The 23,580-nt window shown below is 38.9% G+C and overlaps 1 pseudogene; it reads right to left on the bottom strand.

Annotated features, from left to right (window-relative positions):
• On the bottom strand, nucleotides 19,198-22,694 carry LOC108636884 (annotated as a pseudogene).

Below are 23,580 nucleotides of genomic sequence, written 5' to 3'. Positions count from 1 at the left end.
AAATCAAACCTCAGTAAATTTAAGAAAATTGAAATTGTATCAAGTATCTTCTCTGATCACAATGCTATGAGACTAGATATCAACTACAGGAAAAAACAGCAAAAATAAAAACACAAACTCATGGAGATTAAACAATACATTACTAAATAACAAAGAGGTTACAGAAGAAATAAAAAAAGAAATCAAAAGATTCCTAGAAACAAATGACAATGAAAACATGAATATCCAAAAGCTATGGGACTCAGAAAAAGCAGTTCTAAGAGGGAAGTTTATAGCGATACAATCATACCTCAGAAGCAAGAAAAACATTGAATAGACAACCTAACTCTACATCTAAAGCAGCTGGAAAAAGAAAAACAAAAATCCCCTAAAGTCAGCAGAAGGAAAGTGATCATAAAAATCAGAGCAGAAATAAATGAAAAAGAAATGAGGGAAACAATAGCAAAGATAAATAAAACTAAATTCTTTGAGATTAGCAAAATTGACAAACCACTAGCCAGATTCATCAAGAAAAGAAAAGGAGAAAAATCAAATTAATAAAATTAGAAATGAAAAAGGAGAGGTTACAACAGACAATGCAGAAACACAAAGGATCATAAGAGAGTATTATGAGCAACTATATGCTAATAAAATGGGCAACCTAGAGGAAATGGACAGATAGTTAGAAAAGACCAGCCTCCGAAGACTGAACCAGGAAGAAATAGAAATTATGAACAACACAGTTACAAACACTGAAATTGAAACAGTGATAAAAAATCTCCCCCAAAACAAAAGCCCAGGGCCAGATGGCTTCACAGGGAAATTCTATCAAACTTTCAAAGAAGAACTAATACTGTTTTTCTAAAACTCTTCCAAAAAATTGAGGAGGAAGGAACACTTCCAAACTCATTCTACAAGGCTACAATCACCCTGATACCAAAACCAGAAAAAGACAACAAGAAAAAAGAAAATTACAGGCCAATATCACTGATGAACATAGATGCAAAAATCCTCAACAAAATTCTAGCAAACAGAATCCAACAACACATTGAAAAACTCATACACCATGATCAAGTCAGGAGTATGCCAAGGATGCAAGGATTCTTCAATATATGCAAATCAATCAACATGATATAGCATATCAACAAACTGAAAGATTAAAAACCATATGATCACCTCAATAGATGCAGAAAAAGCCTTCAACAAAATTCAGCATACATTTATGATAAAAAAGACTCAAAAAATGGGCATAGAAGGAACCTACCTCAACATAGTAAAGGCCATATATGAAAAGCCCACAGCAAACATTATTCTCAATGGTGAAAAACTAAAAGCTTTTCCTCTAAGATCAGGAACAAGACAAGGGTGTCCACTCTCATCACTATTATTTAACATAGTTTTGGAAGTCCTAGTTTCAGCAATTAGAGAAGAAAAAGAAATAAAAGAAATCCAGAATTCTGGGAGGTGGATCATAGAGGATCCTGCTGTGATTTATGTCAGAATTCTGGAAATAAAAGCAAAAATAAACAAATGGGATCTAATTAAAATTAAAAGCTTCTGCACAACAAAGGAAAATATAAGCAAGGTGAAAAGACAGCCTTCTGAATGGGAGAAAATAATAGCAAATGAAGCAACTGACAAACAACTAATCTCAAAAATATACAAGCAACTTATGCAGCTCAAATCCAGAAAAATAAATGACCCAATCAAAAAATGGGCCAAAGAACTAAATAGACATTTCTCCAAAGAAGCCATACGGATGGCTAACAAACACATGAAAAGATGCTCAACATCACTCATTATTAGAGAAATGCAAATCAAAACCACAATGAGGTATCACTTCACACCAGTCAGAATGGCTGCGACCCAAAAATCTGCAAGCAATAAATGCTGGAGAGGGTGTGGAGAAAAAAGGGAACCCTCCTACACTGTTGGTGGGAATGCAATCTAGTACAGCCACTATAGAGAACAGTGTGGAGATTCCTTTAAAAATTGCAAATAGAACTGCCTTATGACCCAGCAATCCCACTGCTGGGCATACACACTGAGGAAACCAGAATTGAAAGAGACACATGTACCCCAATGTTCATCGCAGCACTGTTTATAATAGCCAGGACATGGAAACAACCTAGATGTCCATCAGCAGATGAATGGATAAGAAAGCTGTGGTATATATACACAATGGAGTATTACTCAGCCGTTAAAAAGAATTCATTTGAATCAGTTCTGATGAGATGGATGAAACTGGAGCCGATTATACAGAGTGAAGTAAGCCAGAAAGAAAAACACCAATACAGTATACTAACACATATATATGGAATTTAGAAAGATGGCAATGACGACCCTGTATGCAAGACAGCAAAAAAGACACAGATATGTATAACGGACTTTTGGGCTCAGAGGGAGAGGGAGAGGGTGGGATGATTTGGGAGAATGGCATTCTAACATGTATACTATCATGTAAGAATCTAATCACCAGTCTATGTCTGACACAGGATACAGCATGCTTGGGGCTGGTGCATGGGGATGACCCAGAGAGATGTTATGGGGAGGAAAGTGGGAGGGGGGTTCATGTTTGGGAACTCATGTAAGAATTAAAGATTTTAAAATTAAAAAAATATATATATAATTTAAAAATAAATAAATAAATAAAAAGATAACTGCCAAAAAAATAAAAATAAATAATAAAAAAATAAACATAAAGAAAAAAAAGAAATCCAGGTCAGAAAATCAGAAGTAAAACTCTCACTGGTGCAGATAACATGATACTATACATAGAAAACTCAAAAGAAACTATCCGAAAATTACTAGAGCTAATCAGCAAATTCAGCAAAGTTGCAGGATACAAGGTCAAAACACGGAAATCACTTGCACTCGTATATACTAACAATAAAACATCAGAAAGAGAAATTAAGGAATCAATATCATTCACCATTGCAACAAAAAGAATAAAATATCTAGAAATAAACCTGTCTAAGGAAACAAAATACCTGTATACAGAAAACTATAAGATACTGATGAAAGAAATCAAAGATGACATAAACAGATGGAGAGATATTCCATGTTCTTGCGTGTGAATGATCAATATTGTGAAATGACTATACTACCAAATGCAATCTAGAGATTCAATGTGATCCCTATGAAATTACCAATGGCTTTTTTCACAGAATTAGAACAAAAAATTTCACAATTCATATGGAAATGCAAAAGACCCTGAATAGCCAAAGCAGTCTTGAGAAAGATAAATGGAGCTGGAGGAATTAACCTTCCTAACTTCACACTATACTACAAAGCTACAGTCATCAAGACAGTATGGTACTGGCAGAAAAACAGACCGATGGAAAAAGATAGAGAACCCAGAGATGAACCCACACACCTATGGGTACCTTAGAATATACAGTAGGGCAGAGACAGCCTCTTCAATAAGTGCTGGTGGGAAAACTTGACAGCGATGTACAAAAGAATGAAATTAGATCATTACCTAATGCCATACACAGAAATAAACTCAAAATAGATTAAAGACCTAAATGTAAGACCAGAAAGTATTAAACTCTTAGAGGAGAACATACACAGAACATTCGATCACATAAATCAAAGCAAGATCTTCTATGACCCACCTCCTAGAGTAATGGAAATAAAAACAAAAATAATCAATTGGGACCTAAGTAAACTTGAAAGCTTTTGCACAACAAAGGAAACTACAAACAAGGTGAAAAGACAACCCTCAGAATGGGAGAAAATAATAGCAAGGGAAACAACTGATAAAGAATTAATTTCCAAAATATACAACCAGCTCATACAACTCAACACCAAAAGAAAACAAACAAACAAACAAACAACCCTATCAAAAAGTGGGAAAGGGACCTGAAGGGACATTTATCTAAAGAAGACATACAGATGGCTAACAAGCACATGAAAAGATGCTCAACATCACTCATTATCAGAGAAATGCAAATCAAAACTACAATGAGATACCACCTCACACCAGTCAGAATGGCCGTCACCAAAAAATCTACAAACAATAAATGCTGCAGAGTGTGTGGAGAAAAGGGAAAGCTCTTGATACAGCCAATATGGAAGAAGGTATGAAGGTTCCTTAAAAAGCTAGAAATAAAACCACCACATGGCCCAGAAATCCCACTCCTAGGCATATACTCTGAGGAAACCAAAATTGAAGAAGACACATGTACCCTGATGTTCATTGCAGCTCTCTTTATAATAGCTGGAACATGGAAGCAACCTAGATGTCCATCGACAGATGAATGGATAAAGAAGCTGGTACATATATACAATGGAATACTACTCAGCCATAAACAGGAATGCATTTGAATCTGTTCTAATGAGGTGGATGAAACTAGAGCCCATTATATAGAGTGAAGTAAGTCAGAAAGAGAGATATAAATATTGTATACTGACACATATATATGGAATCTGAAGAGATGGCACTGATGAATTTATTTTCAGGGTAGTAATGGAGAAACAGACATAGAGAACAGACCTACGGACACGGTAGGAGAAGAGGAAGGAGAAAAGGAGGTGTATGGACAGAGTAACATAGAAATGTACAACACCATGTGTAAAACAGATAGCCAATGGGAATTTGCTGTAAGACTCAGAACAGGGGCTGAGGGAACAGGGAACTCAAACAGCGGCTCTGCGACAGGCTGAAGGCTGGGGTGGGAAGGGAGATGGGAGGGAGTTCTGGGAGGGAGGGGACATGGGTGTACCTATGGCTGATTCTTATTGATGTATGAAAGAAAACCACAAAATTCTGTAAAGCAATTATCCTTCAATTTAAAATTTAAAAAAAATAATAAAAATAATGATATCTGTCATCTTGTATGTCTTTCAAGGAACAGGTGGCAAAAAAAAAAAAAAGATTTGTTGCTGGAGAGGCGCATACGGGTTTGTGGGAATATTAAATATTTTTTAAGATGAGAAATCTTGAATATTTTAAATGCTGGGAGGAAATCAGAAAGAAAATGTTGAAAAGTCAGACTAAAGTCTGTATGATCAGCGGGCTGAAGTGCAGAGAATTCAGACAGAATACTGTGGGTAAAGTGTTTGCACAGAGGGGTACCATTTCAAAGTAAGAGAGACACCTTTTTTATTATTATGGGAGAGAATGTAAACTATATGTGTAAAACAGGAATGTTTTACCTAGAAGGCAGAAAGTTGAGGAAGATTCATTTAATGATACAAAATGTCTTTATTGTCACCTACCATGACTCATCAAATGTGGTAGGTTGGCTATTTTAGGAGAGTACAGAGTCAAAAGAGATATAAATGATATAGAAACATGAAAAATTTTCATTCACCATTTCATTTACTATTGATGTTAAAAGCCACAAATATATGGAGGCAAACTTCTGTAAGACTATGATTCATATGGCTGGATAGAGTCACATTGTCTTCTGGGAATTATGGTTTAAGTACGTAAGAGTGGGAAATATAGACATGTGTTGGTGTGAGGGATGTAATGAAGTTAAGGTGTCCTAAAGGGTTCCCACAGTGGAAGGTTTCCAGTCCACCTGTATAATTCGGCTTCACAAACCAGCTCTCATTCATCAGTGCACATGTCAAAAGCACCCTGTGGTCAAGCTGTAGGCCCATCTGCTGAATGTTCGTTGTATGTCAGGGACAGTAATAACAGGTGAGATTAAAGAATAGTATGGAATGGCCCCTATTCTTGAGGAACTTGTACTAGTAAAGAGTTTTAAAAAACGAACAATATTCATAACATTGTAAATATTGCTATTGCAAAATTGTGTACAAAATACTAAAAAATGAAGAAAAATACATATAAGGTGGAAAATCTTTTAAAAAGTAAATGTGACACTTACTGAGTCCTGCTGGGAGAAATATCAATAACCTCAGATATGCGGATGACACTATCCTTATGGCAGAAAGTGAAGAGGAACTAAAAAGCCTCTTGATGAAAGTGAAAGTGGAGAGCGAGAAAGTTGGCTTAAAGCTCAACATTCAGAAAACGAAGATCATGGCATCTGGTCCAATCACCTCATGGCAAATAGATGGGGAAACAGTGGAAACAGTGTCAGACTTTATTTTGGGGGGCTCCAAAATCACTGCAGATGGTGACTGCAGCCATGAAATTAAAAGATGCTTACTCCTTGGAAGAAACGTTATGACCAACCTAGACAGCATATTCAAAAGCAGAGATATTACTTTGCCAACAAAGGCCCATCTAGTTAAGGCTATGGTTTTTCCTGTGGTCATGTATGGATGTGAGAGTTGGACTGTGAAGAAAGCTGAGCACTGAAGAATTGATGCTTTTGAACTGTGGTGTTGGAGATGACTCTTGAGAGTCCCTTGAACTGCAAGGAGATCCAAACAGTCCATTCTGAAGGAGATCAACCCTGGGATTTCCTTGGAGGGAATGATGCTGGAGCTGAAAATCCAGTACTTTGGCCACCTCAAGAGAAGAGTTGACTCATTGGCAAAGACTCTGATGTTGGGAGGGATTGGGGGCAGGAGGAGACAGGGACAACAGAGGATGAGATGGCTGGATGGCATCACTGACTCGATGAACGTGAGTCTGAGTGAACTCCGGGAGTTGGTGATGGACAGGGAGGCCTGGCGTGCTGTGATTCATGGGGTTGCAAAGAGGCGGACACGACTGAGCGATTGAACTGAACTGAACTGAAGGTTGAGTAGGCTTTTGCAAAGTTGAGAAAAGAATAATATATATGAGAAGAAAATATTAAAGTGAGTTCATTATGTCTGATGTTTAGAAATCTTGGGGTAGTGGTGGGGATGAGGATGAAAATTTCCTGGAAGTAATACCATAGATGGCCACAGAAACCCTGATGTTCACTTATGGACCATGGTGAGCTATAGAAGGTCTGGACATAGAATAGCAATCTAATCCAAATGTGTGTTTTAGAATGATTACTTTGGAGAGTTTGGAGTGGTAGGAGCTCATGGGTAAAGGATATATTTAAGAAGTTATTCCAACCAACATGGTGAGAGATTACGAGAACCTGAACCAGGATAGTAACAAGGGAACTAAAAAGAGGTGGTTGAATGTGAGAGATATTTAGAAGACAGGATTGATGTGACTTCATATATCAGTCAACTTTGACTAGCATAAGACTTAGTACAAAGAACCTCACAATCTCAGTGGCCCACAGGAAGAAAGCTTAATGAATGGTCCACTGTGTGCTACTTGTGAGTCAGCTGCCATTCCAACACTGTGGCTTTGCTCTTGCATACAAGTGGATTCAGGTCTGCTCCCATGAGTTGTCTCTTCATCCTGAAACTGGTGTCTGCTTCACACTATGGAATAAAACCTGAAAGGGCAACTACTGTTTGGTATGTGCAGGGAAGAAACAAAAAAAGACATATCATGTAAATATATTTAGTTTTAACTAGGATATAACTATCCACTCACATTTTATTGGTCAAACATGGTCACATCGTTATGTTCAAAGTCCGCAGTTTGGTGAAGTATCGGAAATACACTCTGGCTAAAGGTTAGCATAGCAAGAGTGAGAGAGAACAAGTAGTCAACAAACAATATACACTATTGCTCTTGGGCTTCCCAGGTGGCACAGTGGTAAATAATCCGCTTGCCAATGCAGGAGATGCAAAAGATGCAGGTTCAATCCCCTGGGTCAGGAAGATACCCTAGAGAAGAAAATGGCAACCCACTGCACTATACTTGCCTGGAAAATTCCATGGACAAAGGAGCCTGGCTGGTTATAGTCCATCGGGTTGCACACACGCCTGCAAACTTGGAAATGAGCTACACGAGAATGAGCTTATAGGGCAGTCACAGGTTAACCATCTCAGGGAAAAGAAGATGTATTAACTTCAAATATTTAAGAAAGGTTTTTGTGAAGACCTAGGTGAAACCAATAATAAAAATAACTTGATTTTCCCATTTTTCTCTTTCATTCTTTTTGTAGAGTTTGAAGAACATGCCTTAAGTGAATTAGTTGCTCACAGTAACAACCTCTTATATAAGATCTTGTCCCCTTTATCAGAGCAGATGGTTCTGTTCTGGTGATGAAGGCTTTATGGCTGCTAAGTTTCCAGGTTCACAGTCAAGTACTTGGCTCATAAAGTCATAATAGTGAGACATTTGTGATTTTTTTTTAAAGTTTTAGTTATCTTTTAATTTTCCTCAAGTGCATGTGACTACACAATAGAGAAAACTAAAGGGCTAGAGTCCACCATATCAAAACATGTCAGCTAATAATTGAAATTCAGAAGTGAAATCTTTCCCTCCACAATACTCTACAATACTCTACAATACTCTACAATACTACAGTTATTCAGAATAGTCTAGAATCTTGCTGAAAAGCCATATACTTTGAATCTTTATTTCCTTTCCATGGGCATCACAGCAGTCTCCAAATGAGCCAGACCGGACTCATTTTTCCATCTACTATCTTTTGAACACTGTCTATGGCTCCTTTCTTTCTTGTAACTACCCCAGTATACAAGTAACAAAACTAAGATTAAAATATTTATCAACTTCCTTTCGCTGTAATTCAACTGAGTTGGAATATGCATACACCTACCCTCTTAAATGTCTTTATATTGATTTACTTATCAGGGATTATTTCTAGTTTCCAGGTTATGATTATAATTGAATTACATACATACTCAAATAGTTTTGCATAATACATGCTGCATAGCACATAAAAAAATAGAGAAACACCAAGAAAAAAAGTTGAAGAGGGTAGACAGGTTAGGAAATTAGGAAATGGTTTGAGCTGTGCATAGTAAGTATTTCTATGAGATGAAGCTCATAGATTGAGTCTTCCTTTTGCCTTTTACTTTCTACATGAAAATTAACTTTTACAAAGTTAATTAACTTTACTTTTTTAAAGCTTTTTATTTTGTATTCCCCTAGAGTAGGAAATGGCAAACCACTTCAGTATTCTTGCTGGAAAATTCCATGGACAGAGGAGCCTGGAAGGCTACAGTTCATGAGATCACAAAGAGTCGCCACGACTGAGTGACACATAGCCAATCAACAATGTTGTGATAGTTTCAGGTGGACCATAAAGGGACTCAGCCATAGATATACACGTATCCATTCTCCCCCAAACTTCCCTCCCGCATAACATTGGGCAGAGTTCCCTGTGCTATACAGTAGGACTTTGTTGGTTATCCATTTAAAATATAGCATTGTGTACATGTTCATCCCAAACTCCCTAACTATTCTTTCTCCTCATTCTTCCCCCCTGGCAACCATATGTTCATTCGCTAAGCCTGTGGATATGTTTCTGTTTTGTAAATAAGTTTATTTGTATCATTTCTGTTTAGATTCTGTATACAAGGAATGTCACACAATATTTCTCCTTTTCTGTCTCATTTGCTTATCTCAGTATGATCATCTCTAGGTCCATCCATGTAGCTGGAAATGGCATTTATTTCATTCCCTTTAATGGCTGGGTAATATTCCATTGTATACCTGTACCATATCTTCTTTATCCTTTCCTCTGTCAATGGACATTTAGGTTGCTTCCATGTCTTGACTATTGTGAAAAATGCAGTGAACGCTGGAGTGCGTGTATCTTTTTGGACCATGTTTTTTCCTCTGGGTATATGCCCAGGAGAGGGATTGCTGGTTATATAGGAACTCTACTTTTAGTTTTTTGAGGAGTTTCCATACTCTTTTCCACAGTGACTGCACCAATTTACATTCCCACCAACTGTGTAGAAGGGTTCCCTTTTCTCCACACCTTCTCCAATGTTTACTGTTTGTAGATTTTTTTGATGATGGGCATTCTGACTGATGTGAAGTGATACCTCACTGTCATTTTGATTTGCATTTTTCTAGTAATTAACAATGTTGAGCATCTTTACATGTGCCTGATGGCTATCTGCATGTCTTCTTTGGAGAAATTTCTATTTAGGTCATATACCCATTTTTCCACTGGGTTGTTTGCTGTTTTGTTATTGAGTTATATAAGTTGCTAGCATATCTTGGAAATTAAGCCTTTGTCCATCACAACATTTTCAAATATTTTCTCCCAGTCTGTAGCTTGGGTCTTCGTATTGTTTATGAATTCTTTTGCTGTACAAAAGCTTGAAAGTTTTATTAGGTCCCATTTGTTTATTTTTGCTTTTATTTCTATTGCCTTGGCAGACTGACCTGAAAAAACATTGGTGAGATTTATGTCAGAGAATGTTTTGCCTATGTTCTCTTCTAGGAGTTTTATAGTATTGTGTCCTATATTTAAGTCTTTAAGCCACTTTGAGTTTATTTTTGTGTGTGGTGTGTGAGAGTATGTTCTAACGGCGCTGATTTACATGCAGTTCTCCAACTTTCCCAATACCATTTGCTGAAGAGTGTCTATGTCATAATATTTAAACTGGGTTTCAGAGTAATACATTTGAGAGATGAGCGTGGTTTGACCAAAGAAGTAGCTGTGAAAATGGCAGAGGTGGTTCGATATGGCATTAATTTTTAAGATATGGCCAACTGGATTCCTCTCTGAGTTAGATGTAAGCAGTTAGAACGCAATAAGGGTCAAAGATAACTAAAGTTATAGCAAGAGATATGGACAGAATGGAGGTGCTATCAACTGTAAAGCAAGACGTGTGGGAGGAGCATGTTGGAAGACAGTTCAGAAGGTGAAAGATCAGAAGTTTAGTGCTGTTCACATTGAATTGGGGCTTCCCAGGTGACTCAGTGCTAAAGAACCCACCTGCCAAGCAGGAGATATGGATTTGATCCCTGGGTTGGGAAAATCTGGAGAAGGAAATGGTAATCCACTCCAGTATTCTTGCCTGGGAAATCTCATGGACAAAGGAGCCTGGGGGACTGCCATCCATGGAGCAGTAAAAAGCTGGGCATGACTTAGTGACTAAACAACAACCACAACACATTAAATTAGAATCCTGATCCTTCAGAATTCTATGCCACCACGAAAAAGGAGACTATCCATAAAGTCTATTCCAGGTCTGGTCTTGCATAGCTGTAAAACAAGGGACACATTGAAAATCTTGTTTTCCCTCAGGGACCAAGCACTCCCCAGGACTCTGCTTCTCCTTCTGCTCACTTTCATCAGATCACAGACCTCTCTAAAACCAGGTCAGGCTGAGACCCTGAGTATTTTAAGCTACAATGTCTGAGAAGGTTTTTGTTAGGATCCCCCTGCAGATTCAGGCACTGTGTCACACAGAGCACAGAAGTACTTGGCAGAGTCACTCCAGTGGGCTGAAGCTTTCATCAGGTGGAAGGAGTTTTCATCATTTTTGAATTCAGCCTCGAAGCCTTTGATGCCTTTAACCCTGGTGGGCCCTGATAGATACTTCAGTAGAAACTGGAGGCCTTGGCTGGGGTACTGGACATACCAGAAGAGATAAATAGATCCACTATAAGAATAGTTGCATCTCAGCTCCAGACGGTTTCCTTCAGAGACGTTGATGTGACCGTCAGGCTGGGTCACTAACTGGGCTCCAGTTCCTCCTGCAACATCAATGCAGAGTCAGTGAATCCAGGACACACCTATCTATAATGAGACAGTGTTTCCATTCAGATACTCTCAGAACAAAATTCCTTCTATATAGGCAGAAGCATGGAATATAATGTTACTTACTTGCTGTGAAGAGCATTCCAAGTAGCAGAAAAGTCCCTGAGAGCATGGCTATGCAGGGAGGAAGATCTCCCTTGAGGATCAGGAAGGAATGTGCCAGGGTGTGCTGAGTCCTTGTAATGGGGAAAATCTGAGAGTTAAAGAGATCCCTGTTTAGGCAATCCTAGCTACTATCAGTAAGAAATGCTTCCTTAAGCATGAGTGCTCCTGACGTTGAGCCTGTTCAAATATGCACTTCTATGAGCTGTAAGATAAAGAAGCTCATAGGAGTGAGATAGACACTTCCAGTTTATGCAACATCACCCTCTGCAGGTCAACAAAAGAAACAAATTGAGTTTTCAGGCTTTTGTGCCCCATCTCCTTTTTGCTCCTATTTAGGCTTGAATTACTTAGGATCCTAAGCTGATGAGAATGTTTCAGGTGTTTGCTTACTAAGAGGCTCTTTTAGTATTATGAATTAAATAGCATTATATAATCACATAAAGTAAATTAATCTTTATTTTCATAGATGAGAAAATTGAAGCAAGGAAGGAAGGATGTAATTTGTTCAAGATCACAGTAAGTAATCTGAAATTTGTCCCATTGGTATGATTCAAGAATCTGTATCATTGGCCACTGACAATTTAGCACTATGGCCATTAGGTTAGATATTATCCTCACTTATTAGAGGGGAAATCAACTCCTTTAGAAGTTAAATGATTTGTCCAAGGACATATAGGATTAGAACCTAATTCAATTAGATTCCACTATATTGTCAGTCTACTGACAACTACTGACAATACTACTCTTTAGAATAAATGCAATTTCACCAAGACACACACCCAGAGCAAATTTCACAAGAGAATAGAAACTAAAGAAAATCTCCAAGGAACTCAAACACTGATGTGACGGCCAGTAGGAAAAAGTATCAGAGAAACCTCAAAGGGAGTCCAGAGAGGTACATGGCAGATCAGAATTGACTGGTGTCCTGAAGGAGCAGGAAAGTGGAGTTTCGAAAAGGAAGGGCTGTCCATCAGAGCAGTTGCTAAAAAATGTCCACCTAGTGAGATGATGATTGAAAAGTGTCTATTGACTTTTAGCAGCACAAAGATCATGATCTGAGTTCTTTCAGCAGGAACTCAACTGTAGTAGATACAAGACAAAGGAGAAAAATTTTGGAATACAGAAATCTCTTTCCAGAGGCTAAACTGTGAAGGGGAGAAAAGACATGGTGCTGAGTAGACAAGGATGTTGAAGTGTAATCGTAGGGGTTTTAAGGTTGAGATATATTTACATGTTTTTGGAAATATTCTATAAACAATGGATCAAACTTCTGAAGAGACAGCCAGAATGGAATAAGGACCACAGGTAGGAGAATTAATTTGTGAGGAGAAACAGTTATTTCCAATTTTATTGGAATGAAGAAGGAAAGAATTGGTTTGGATTTCAGTATTATTTCAAGGTTCAATTCAGTTCAGTCGCTCAGTCGTGTCTGACTCTGCGACCCCATGAACTGCAGCACGCCAGGCCTCCCTGTCCATAACCATCTCCTGGAGTTCACTCAGACTCACGTCCATCGAGTCAGTGATGCCATCCAGCTATCTCATCCTTTGCTGTCCCCTTCTCCTCCTGCCCCCAAACCCTCCCAGCATCAGAGTCTTTTCCAGTGAGTCAACTCTTCACACGAGGTGGCCAAAGTACTGGATTTTCAGCTCCAGCATCATTCCCTCCAAAGAAATCCCAGGGATGATCTCCTTCAGAATGGACTGGTTGGATCTCCTTGCAGTCCAAGGGACTCTCAAGAGTCATCTCCAACACCACAGTTCAAAAGCATCAATTCTTCGGCACTCAGCCTTCTTCACAGTCCAACTCTCACATCCATACATGACCACAGGAAAAACCATAGCCTTGACTAGATGGATCTTAGTTGGCAAAGTAATGTCTCTGCTTTTGAATATACTATCTAGGTTGGTCATAACTTTTCTTCCAAGGAGTAAGCGTCTTTTAATTTCATGGCTGCAGTCACCGTCTGCAGTGATTTTGGAGCCAAAAAAAATAAAGTCTGACACTGTTTCCACTGTTTCCCCATCTATTTGCCATGAGGTGATGGGACCAGATGCCATGATCTTCGTTTTCTGAATGTTGAGCTTTAAGTCAACTTTTTCACTCTCCACTTTCACTTTCATCAAGAGACTTTTTAGCTCCTCTTCACTTTGTGCCATAAGGGTGGTGTCATCTGCATATCTGAGCTTATTGATATTTCTCCCAGCAATCTTGATCCCAGCTTGTGCTTCTTCCAGTCCAGCGTTTTTCATGATGTACTCTGCATATAAGTTAAATAAGCAGGGTGACAATATACAGCCTTGACGTACTCCTTTTCCTATTTGGAACCAGTCTGTTGTTCCATGTCCAGTTCTAACTGTTGCTTCCTGACCTGCACACAGGTTTCTCAAGAGGCAGGTTAGGTGGTCTGGTATTCCCATCTCTCTCAGAATTTTCCACAGTTTCTTGTGATCCACACAGTCAAAGACTTTGGCATAGTCAATAAAGCAGAAATAGATGTTTTTCTGAAATGCTCTTGCTTTTTCGATGATCCAGCGGATGTTGGCAATTTGATCTCTGGTTCCTCTGCCTTTTCTAAAACCAGCTTGAACATCAGGGAGTTCATGGTTCACGTATTGCTGAAGCCTGGCTGGGAGAGTTTAGAGCATTAGTTTACTAGCATGTGAGATGAGTGCAATAGTGCGGTAGTTTGAGCATTCTTTGGCATTGCCTTTCTTTGGAATTGGAATGAATATTGACCTTTTCCAATCCTGTGGCCACTGCTGACTTTTCCAAATTTGCTGGCATATTGAGCGCAGCACTTTCACAGCATCATCTTTCGGGATGTGAAACAGCTCAACTGGAATTCCATCACCTTCACTAGCTTTGTTAGCAGTGATGCTTTCGAAGGCCCACTTGACTTCACATTCCAAGATGTCTGGCTCTAGATTAGTGATCACATCATCATAATTATCTGGGTCGTGAAGATCTTTTTTGTACAGTTCTTCCATGTATTCTTGCCACCTCTTCTTAATATCTTCTGCTTCTGTTAAGTCCAGACAATTTCTGTCCTTTATCGAGCCCATCTTTGCATGAAATGTTCCCTTGGTATCTTTAATTTTCTTGAAGAGATCTCTAGTCTTTCCCATTCTGTTGTTTTACTCTATTGTTTGCATTGATCGCTGAAGAAGGCTTTCTTATCTCTTCTTGCTATTCTTTGGAACTCTGCATTCAGATGCTTAAATCTTTCCTTTTCTCCTTTGCTTTTCACCTGTCTTCTTTTCACAGTGATTTGTAAGGCCTCCCCAGATAGCCATTTTGCTTTTTTGCATTTCTTTTCCACGGGTATGGTCTTGATCCCTGTCTCCTATACAATGTCATGAACCTCATTCCATATTTCAAGGTATGAAGGCAGAAAGTTGACACATTTATTAATTGTAATGAATTTTTTTCTTCTTGTAGATAGAAATTAAGTACCTTCCAAGATAATTAATAGAAGAGGTCCTGGGTTAAGAAATCTGATGAGTGTGAGAAGTTTGAAAAAGTCACAGGGGGAATTAACAATGAGAAATGATTACAGAGAAAAAGAATGCTTTCTTGGAAGCCCCGTGGGTCTAGTTAGCGTTGGAGGTGATAACAATTTCAGTGACACCAGTCTGCTCATCTGTGTGATTTTCTTGAACTCTGCTTTATCAAAGTATATAAGAAGGTGCATAAGAAGCCAGATATTAATCCATGATTAGGAATTAATAAGATCATTGATATGACATAGAATTAACTCAAAACAATGAAGTTAGTAACTAAAGACTAAAGGAGGGTTGTGAAGTTTAGATATTGTAGAAAGAGAAATAAAAGATTGGAAACTTCTGAGAAATAAGATAACAATAAAGACATCTGGGGACTAAATGATTACAAAGAGTCAAAGACCAAATGCAGCAGAAGTATATGAGTATAAGAATCTGAGGATGCAAGGTTTAGATAGGATGTAAGATTTCAGAGGTGGAGCGGCACCTAACTGGAGAAATAGCATCACATCTTTCTGGAGTGTGGCCATGGGAGTTTGTGACTGAGAGGGATCCTAATTGATAGACTTCGGAGCTGATGAGTTCAAGTTTCTCTCTGAATTGTCCTCTCTGAATTTAAGTCAAGGAGTATTTTAGGTTACAGTAGAATCTTATGTGTTTACATCTTCAATATGTAAGGGAGAGTGTGGCGGTGTTGCACTGAATAAGTCTCACAAAAACACAGAATTGTAAGAGACGGTGCAGGGAGAGTTCATGGAAGAGCATCTCTCTGAGAAAATGCTAAGTGCATATTTATTGGTAACTTATCATGTAGTCTTTAACTAAGAGCAGTAAAGCAAGACAGAGGCCAGCACTCTGGGGTTAAGGAAGCTACCTCCTGGAGGTCTGCAGGAAATCACACGAGAGTCGTAAAGAAAGGTCTTTGAAGAAAGAGAAGTTTCTTAATCATGCAGAACAACATCTTGCAATGCTGACGTGTCAACCAGAACATCGAACTTGAAGGCAGAGGAGAGCAAGCAAGGAAGAGAGAATCAGTAAGATTCAGTTCCAGGAAACATTTCTGAGAAAACAGTAAAACATGGTTCCCACAGAAGAGTGTCTGATGTTTATAAAGATGAGAGTGATAAAAGGAATAGGGGAAAGTAGGGGTAAAAGGCAAAGCCTCAAAGTGTCAAAGACAAGAGTCTGTTTTTTGGGGGTGTGGTAGTGACAAGAATGCTGTTCTCATCTCTAAATTTGAAGTGTTTTAGATGAGAGAGGACCAGAAGTAACCACAAGTGAAAGAGCTCTATTACAAACAGTCAGGTTTCAGTTCGGATATGTGGAAGGAATTTTTCAGGGGCTACTGAATGTTTATTTTCAATAGAGTTAGGATTTAGAGGGCAAAGTAGAAAGTAGTGTGGTATGGTAAGAGATATTTAGGTCAGTGTAGAAAATTAAACAGGACAGACTCCTTGGTGAATCATTCCTCTCTGCAAGGAGTCAGAGGTAGAAGCAAATGTGCTTTCAAAGGTCCTAATACAGGGGAATGTGGCCACAACCAGTCAACTGTGCTCAAGTCTCTAAGAAGATGTCATAAATCAGTAAATTTTGGCTATCGTAATGGATTATTTTCAGAAGTGTTCTTTGTGTTCAGGAAATTGTCTTCTCCATGTGCCGTGTGTGTATACACTTGTTACTTGTTTCTTATAACCCTCGTACATCTTATCTACTTTGGGGCCAAGTCAATTTTAAATCACTTAGTATGTTGCACATTTCATGCAATTCTGATAGAATGAATTAGATATTCTTCTAAGTTAGAATCAGTCTCTCAGATGTGCCTAACAGATGCAGTTTGTGAAGCATTAGAATCCTCACTGTGGCATCGTTCACATTGTATTCTTGGATATTCAAGAAGACTGAGAAATTTGTCCTGGTGTGTAGGATGTGTATAGAAATGTAAATGGCTATGTTTATCATATTTTGGAAATTGTTTTGATTCTGTGAGTAAAATCTGAGATAACAACTACTTGTACTCAAGTCTTGGAAAGTACAATGAGAGGTGCTCTAGCACTTTCCAAAGATCAGCATATCCCTTCAGGACACTTTCAGTCACCTTTTCCATTTCCTCCTCTGCCCAGAGCCAGCGTGAGGAACTTCGCCCATGGCAAAGGTCATGAGGAAGGAGGCTTTGGGATACGCAAAGGTAGAATCGAGCCTCAGGAAACCCCCTGTTCCCGAGCATCTACCCCCAAAACCAGAGTCTGTTTTATGCTCTCACCTATACCTCTGATTTTATGGGGGACTGTTCCCCCACCACCTCTCTTGGAGAAGGAGTTAACTTGCAGCTCCAGTTAATAAAAATTCCTGGGCATGACAAGAATGTTTCAACTTACAAACTCTGCTGAAGTTTCTCTAGCCTGCCTGAGCAGGTTCGTCCGGCCACATGTGATTGTTTACAGCCTCCCAACTGTGAGAGGCACGAGATGCTTTAAAGCTTTCTAAATACAGACTCTTTTGAGAAGTTACAAAATTATTAGTATAGTATAGTGGGTTGATTAGAAATTATATTGGTGAAGGGTTTTTCACTTGTTGAGCCAATATTTGCTGCTAAATTTCCATATTCTCTGCCCTTATAATGAATATAACTAGCATATAAGAAAAATAAGTGTTAACCTTTAAGATTAATCATGTTAAACCTTAGGCTAAGTAAATTCCTTTCTTGATTGTAACCCACTACACCCTCACCCTATAGGGATGCAACTTTATTTGGAGGGTGGCGCCTGGTGTAAGAAAAAATCACCCCTGGAAAAAATAAGTTTTCTGGTTAACTGACCGTTATCAGAAAGGGCCATAAAATGTCAGCAGGCCTCATAGCCAGAAGATGATGTAGAACCCCTAAGACCTTTGTATAATTTTATATGAAACACCTGATTTTGACAACGATCAGGTCTGCTGACCCCTCATAACTCTGTATTCATCCCTATGTGTAACAAAAAGTATATAAGCAAACCTGAAAATAAAGAAAATGGATCAGTTTCTGGAAAGACTGATTCCCTCATGTCGTTCTTTCTTTCCTCTTCTGGCTGAATTCCCATCTGGAGTGTGGGTACTCACCAAGCCTGTTAATTTTGCCTAGGTTCTAAGATGGGACTGGGGAGGCCCAGTGCCTCCTCTCCTTCAGGAGAATGGAAAGACACCTGTGGCCTATGTAGGTGGTACAAATTCCTTGTCTTGCAGTTTTATTGGTATTCCAAATAAACTAAGTTATTCAGCCTCTTTTTCTCCACTAATTTTCCTACTGCACTATTCTTTTCTAATCTCTCTTTATATCTGTAATTAAATAAGTTTTTTCCTAGGATGCTGATTCCGTCTCCCCTTCGAATTACCCTGGATCCACCAGGGCTGGACCCCGGCACTCCTCTTCACAGCTTTAGAGCTCACTTGCTTATTTCCTCACTTTGCTTTTCCTAAAACATATCTTTCTGTCTGTTTTATTTATTGAAGTGTTCTCAGTAATCAACATAGTACCTGACGAATAGTAGCTGCTCAATAAACATTTATTGAATAAAGAAATATTCTTGGCTGAACAGTTTACTGATAATTGCTAGGGATGAAATAAAATATAGAGGGCATGAGTTAGATCTTCTATAAAAATAGAAGAAAGACTCAAAGGACATCACATGGGATCTCATAATGAAGACAAGAATGTATTCCAAAATCCTTATTCATTCATGGGCTCATTAAATTTTTCCTTCCTATTTTCCTTTTTTCTTTCCTTCTTCCCACCCTCTCTCTTTTCCTTCCTTCCTTTTTCTATTCCCCATTCCTATCATTATTAAATGTGAAATCGGTCCCCAACTATTTTGTTAGGCTCTTCCTGTGAACTTCAGTTCATTCCAATGAAAACTTCCCTTTATCTCTGACATTCTTCATAGATTGTGATAAATAGCATAAATTTCTGCTTGTTTTATTACAATTTTTAATTATGGTGTTTGTCATAAGTTGATTGACACCAGATAGTTTGAAAGATTATGATCGCATGTAGCTAGATAGAGTCCCCTGGAAAGATGCAAGGAATTCTCCTAACTTTGCAAAAAAGAATAATAAAGAAATATTCATTTAGACATCAGTTGATACTCAGAGTCAACGTGTTTTCACAACTATAAGTCAATGAAAATGTAAAAAAATGCATATGATTATTCAGCAATGTGCCCAAGGAAGCACAGTGCTTGTCAATCCTAAAGTAGTGAATCAATTTGATTAATAAAAAGCCTCTTCTTATATTGGGGCTTCCCAGGTGGCACTAGTGGTAAAGAACCTGCCTGCCAGTGCAAGAAATATAAAAGACACAGATTTAATTCCAGGGTTGGGAAGATCCCCTGGAGTAGGGCAAGGCAACCCACTTCAGTATTCTTGCCTAGAATCCCATGGACAGAGGAGACAGTCAGGATACAGTCCAGAGGGTCACAAAGAGTCAGACATGAGTGAAACGACTTAGCATACATGCACATTGTGTATAGATAAAGTATATTTGGATTGTTAAAATAAAAAATACAGGTAATTTCCTATTTTTGGAGGATGCAAGATATGTCTTCTTACTCTGTTGAAGTATGACTGTTTACAGCATATAGAGGGCAAAATGCCACTTCTCCAAAAATTTTAAATGTGCCCTTTATTAAACATCTAATCAAATTTTCTAGTATCTAATTCATATATCTAATTAAATTTTTCATGTACATGCCAAAGTGATTCTACAAAGATGTGTAAGACAACATTCTTTATGATGGCAAAGAACAAGAAACAATTATTCATTAATGAGTTAAAAATTAATTATTAATTAATTTAATGATAAAATGTTTCAAAGTACTAAATAAGCATCAGAAAGAATGTAGTGGGCCACTCTACTTTGTTTCAACTGTAGAAAGAGCTCCAGGACATTATTAAATGAAAATTAAAAAGCACAGTGTAAAAAATTCAATTTAATGGCAAATCGTTTGATCTGTGTGTGTGTACACATGTATGTATGTGTATAAATGTGTGTGCGGTTGCATACAGTAATGTGCAAAGATATGTGCATGTGTGTTCAATTGTGTCCAACTCTTTGCAACCCACTAGATCAGCCGCTTAGGCTCTTCTGTCCATGAAATTTCTCAGGCAAGTATGCTGGAGTGGGTTGCCATTTCCTACTCCAGGGATCTTCCTGACCTAGGAATTGAACCTGCCTCTGTTGTGTCTACTGCATTGGCAGGCAGATTCTCTATCACTGCACCACCTGGGGTTCAATTCAGTTCAGTGGCTGAGTCGTGTCCGACTTTTTGCAACCCCATGGACTGCAGCAGGTCAGGCTTCCCTGTCCATCACCAACTTCCAGAGCTTGCTCAAACTCATGTCCATTGAGTTAGTGATGCCATCCAACCATCTCATCCTCTGTCATTTTCTTCTCCTCCTACCTTCAATCTTTCCCAGCATCAGGGTCTTTTCAAATGAGTCAATTCTTTGCATCAGGTGGCCAAAGTACTGGAGCTTCAGCTTCAGCATCAATCCTTCCAATGAATATTCAGGACTGATTTCCTTTAGGATGGACTGGCTTGATTTCCTTGCAGTCCAAGGGACTCTCAAAAGTCTTCAACATCACAGTTCAAAAGCATCAATTCTTCTGCACTCAGCTTTCTTTCTAGTCCAACTCTCACACCCATGCATGACTATTGGAAAAACCATAGCTTTGACAAGATGGACCTTTGTCACCAAAGTAATGTCACTACTTTTTAATATGCTGTCTATCATAGCTTTTCTTCCAAGGAGCAAGCGTCCTTTAATTTCATGACTGCAGTCACCATTTGCAGTGATTTTTGAGCCCCCCAAAATAAAGTCTCTCACTGTTTCATTGTTGCCCCATTTATTTGCCAAGAAGTGATGGGACTGGATGCCATGATCTTAGTTTTTTGAATGATGAGTTTTAAGCCAACTTTTCCACTCTCCTCTTTCATTTTCATCAAGGGAAAGCCTTTCATCAGGGAAAACTTTCACCTGGGGAACGGGGAAAAAATATATGTAACTGAAATAAACAGGCTGATATGACATACATTAAACTGTCAGAAAAGGGCAGTGGGAGGAATCTCCTTCATTTGGTGGAATGAGGGAGATACAGCTATGAGCCTTCACTTTTGCTCTGCCTGAGATGTTTATGATGAGATGGATCTATGTGCTGCTTAGAGAATACAAAAAATGATGAAAACTCTTTATAGAGGCAGAACTTGTAGCCAGATTAAAAATAAATGTTCACTTAGTTTTTGTTTCCTTAAATTTTTGTTTATCATAAACATGTGTGTTCTAGAGTAGTAACAAAATAACATTTCAAATTTTCCTCTGAGTAAGATCAATCTGCAAGTGAAACAACTGTAATAATAAGCATTTCTGAGTATGGATTTGTCCTGGGTCCAAATGAAAGAAGCCTTTGGAACAGGAGAATTATTTGTGTTTTCCTTATCTTTTCATCTTTAACACAATGAAACCAGCATTTTATTGACACGAGGAGGAGCCAGGACAAAGTATTAATACTTCTTCACTTTATTCCTGTGTTAAAATTATTATTCTTAGTTTCCTTATCATTCATAGCTACATCAACCAATGGAGCACTTCTTCCTTGTCCTCTTTCTCTTTTCTTTATCCATCTTCTTCCACTTCCCATCCCTTCATTTTCCTCATCTCTTACTGCTCTTCTGACTCTCCTTCTAGATGACTCTAGATTTGCTCTTGTGACTTCTCCCCCAACTCTGTCCCCAGCACCATTTTCCCACCAGAGATGCTGCACAGGTGCAGCCCCGTCTGTCCCAGTGTGCCTCTCTCACGATGCAGTAGTACACAGCGGCGTCTCTCAGAGTGACCTGGGGCAAGACTAAGGTGCTGGACTTTCTGTCTGAAGCTATGTGCAGAGAGGCCATGCTGCTGTTCACTGTGTCTCGAAAGCCACGAATGACATAGTGTGGGCTCTGATTGGGATTTTGCCGATACCAATGTATATAGTCATCTCCACTGATGGTAGAGTGGTTACAATGCAGGTTTACATCCTCTCCTTCAGGATGATCCATGGAGCTGGGCTGGGTGGTCTTAGCATCAAACACATTCCCTAAAGGGTCAAGAAAATAAAACTTTCCCCTGACAACAAATCACTCTCATTCTGTGGATCAAGGGCACAGCACTCCCCAAACTGTCTGGACCTACCCCCTACTCCAGTGTTTTTATCTATGTCCTGAGAAATATTATTGGTGTTTATTATATAGAGACCAAAGACACACGGCAAGAATCTGAGACTCTATAGGCTTTATCCCATGAGTCCTTGGCTCAATAACCCCAGAGAGTTCTTCCAACCTGCTTACTGCTAAGGTCTCTTCCAGGATCATGGCTTTGGATTAACCTGTCATGTAAAAGTTTGCATTCACTAGCAAATGCATGAGCTGTTCTCAATTCCATTGCTATAATGCTAAATAAAACACAGGAAGAAGAGTAGAAAGCAAATGACTCTTTATGGTCCCTTGGCCTCAAAGTCAACATTTGTAGACACAGAACACTTACCCAAGGTCAGAAAAACAGTTACTCCAATCACCAGCCTCATATTTCAAGGACAAACCAGGACTGTGGGCTCAGAGCTCACACTTGAGTCTGCTCCTGGGCTTGTTTCCAGAGAACAGAAGCAACTGCTGCTGTTAGAGACTTACAACCAGTGCAGGTGTCTGTTGCAGTGTGTTGTTGCCAGGATCTGTCAGCCAATGATCAAGCAGTTCCTTGTCTAAGTCTTCCTGCCCTGTTTTAGTCACATCCCGCAAAGAAGGCAAGACATCCCCAACTCACAGGGTACTGACTGATATTTTTGTCAAGTTTAAAGTCTGGCTCTGGAAAAGGAACACCAGTCACAATGGTGTGTCTATCCAGAACCTGTGTTCTATCATTTCTTCTTCAAAGAAATTTTCTGATGCTCCGTGAAGCTTGTGGAAAACATTGTTTAATCCCAGAAAGCTTTACCGAGCTCTATATTGTAAAGAGATGAAAATTCCCATCCATGTTCTAGTAAATGTATGTGAGATTTCAAAGTAGGCTGTAGTTGTTCTGAGGGACAGGAAATATTAGTAGCATTGAGACAAAAATGTAAACATCTTGAGCTTGGACATTGGAGCTCAGAGTCCTGAAAAGGTCCTTGGAATCATGCATCTGTCTCTATCTAGGCAGTCGTCAAGGCTGTATACTGTCACCCTGCTTATTTAATTTATATGCAGAGTACATTATGAGAAATGCTGGGCTAGAAGAAGCACAAGCTGGAACCAAGATTGCCGGGAGAAATATCAATAACCTCAGATATGCAGATGACACCACCCTTATGGCAGAAAGTGAAGAGGAACTAAAAAGCCTCTTGATGAATGTGCAAGAGGAGAGTGAAAAAGTTGGCTTAAAGCTCAACATTCAGAAAATGAAGATTATGGCATCTGGTCCCATCACTTCATGGC

This window comes from Capra hircus, chromosome 10, assembly GCF_001704415.2.
Source record: "Capra hircus breed San Clemente chromosome 10, ASM170441v1, whole genome shotgun sequence".
NCBI lineage: Eukaryota > Metazoa > Chordata > Mammalia > Artiodactyla > Bovidae > Capra > Capra hircus.
Note: the sequence above shows the minus strand (reverse complement) of the source record. Positions and strands in the feature narration are given on the sequence as shown.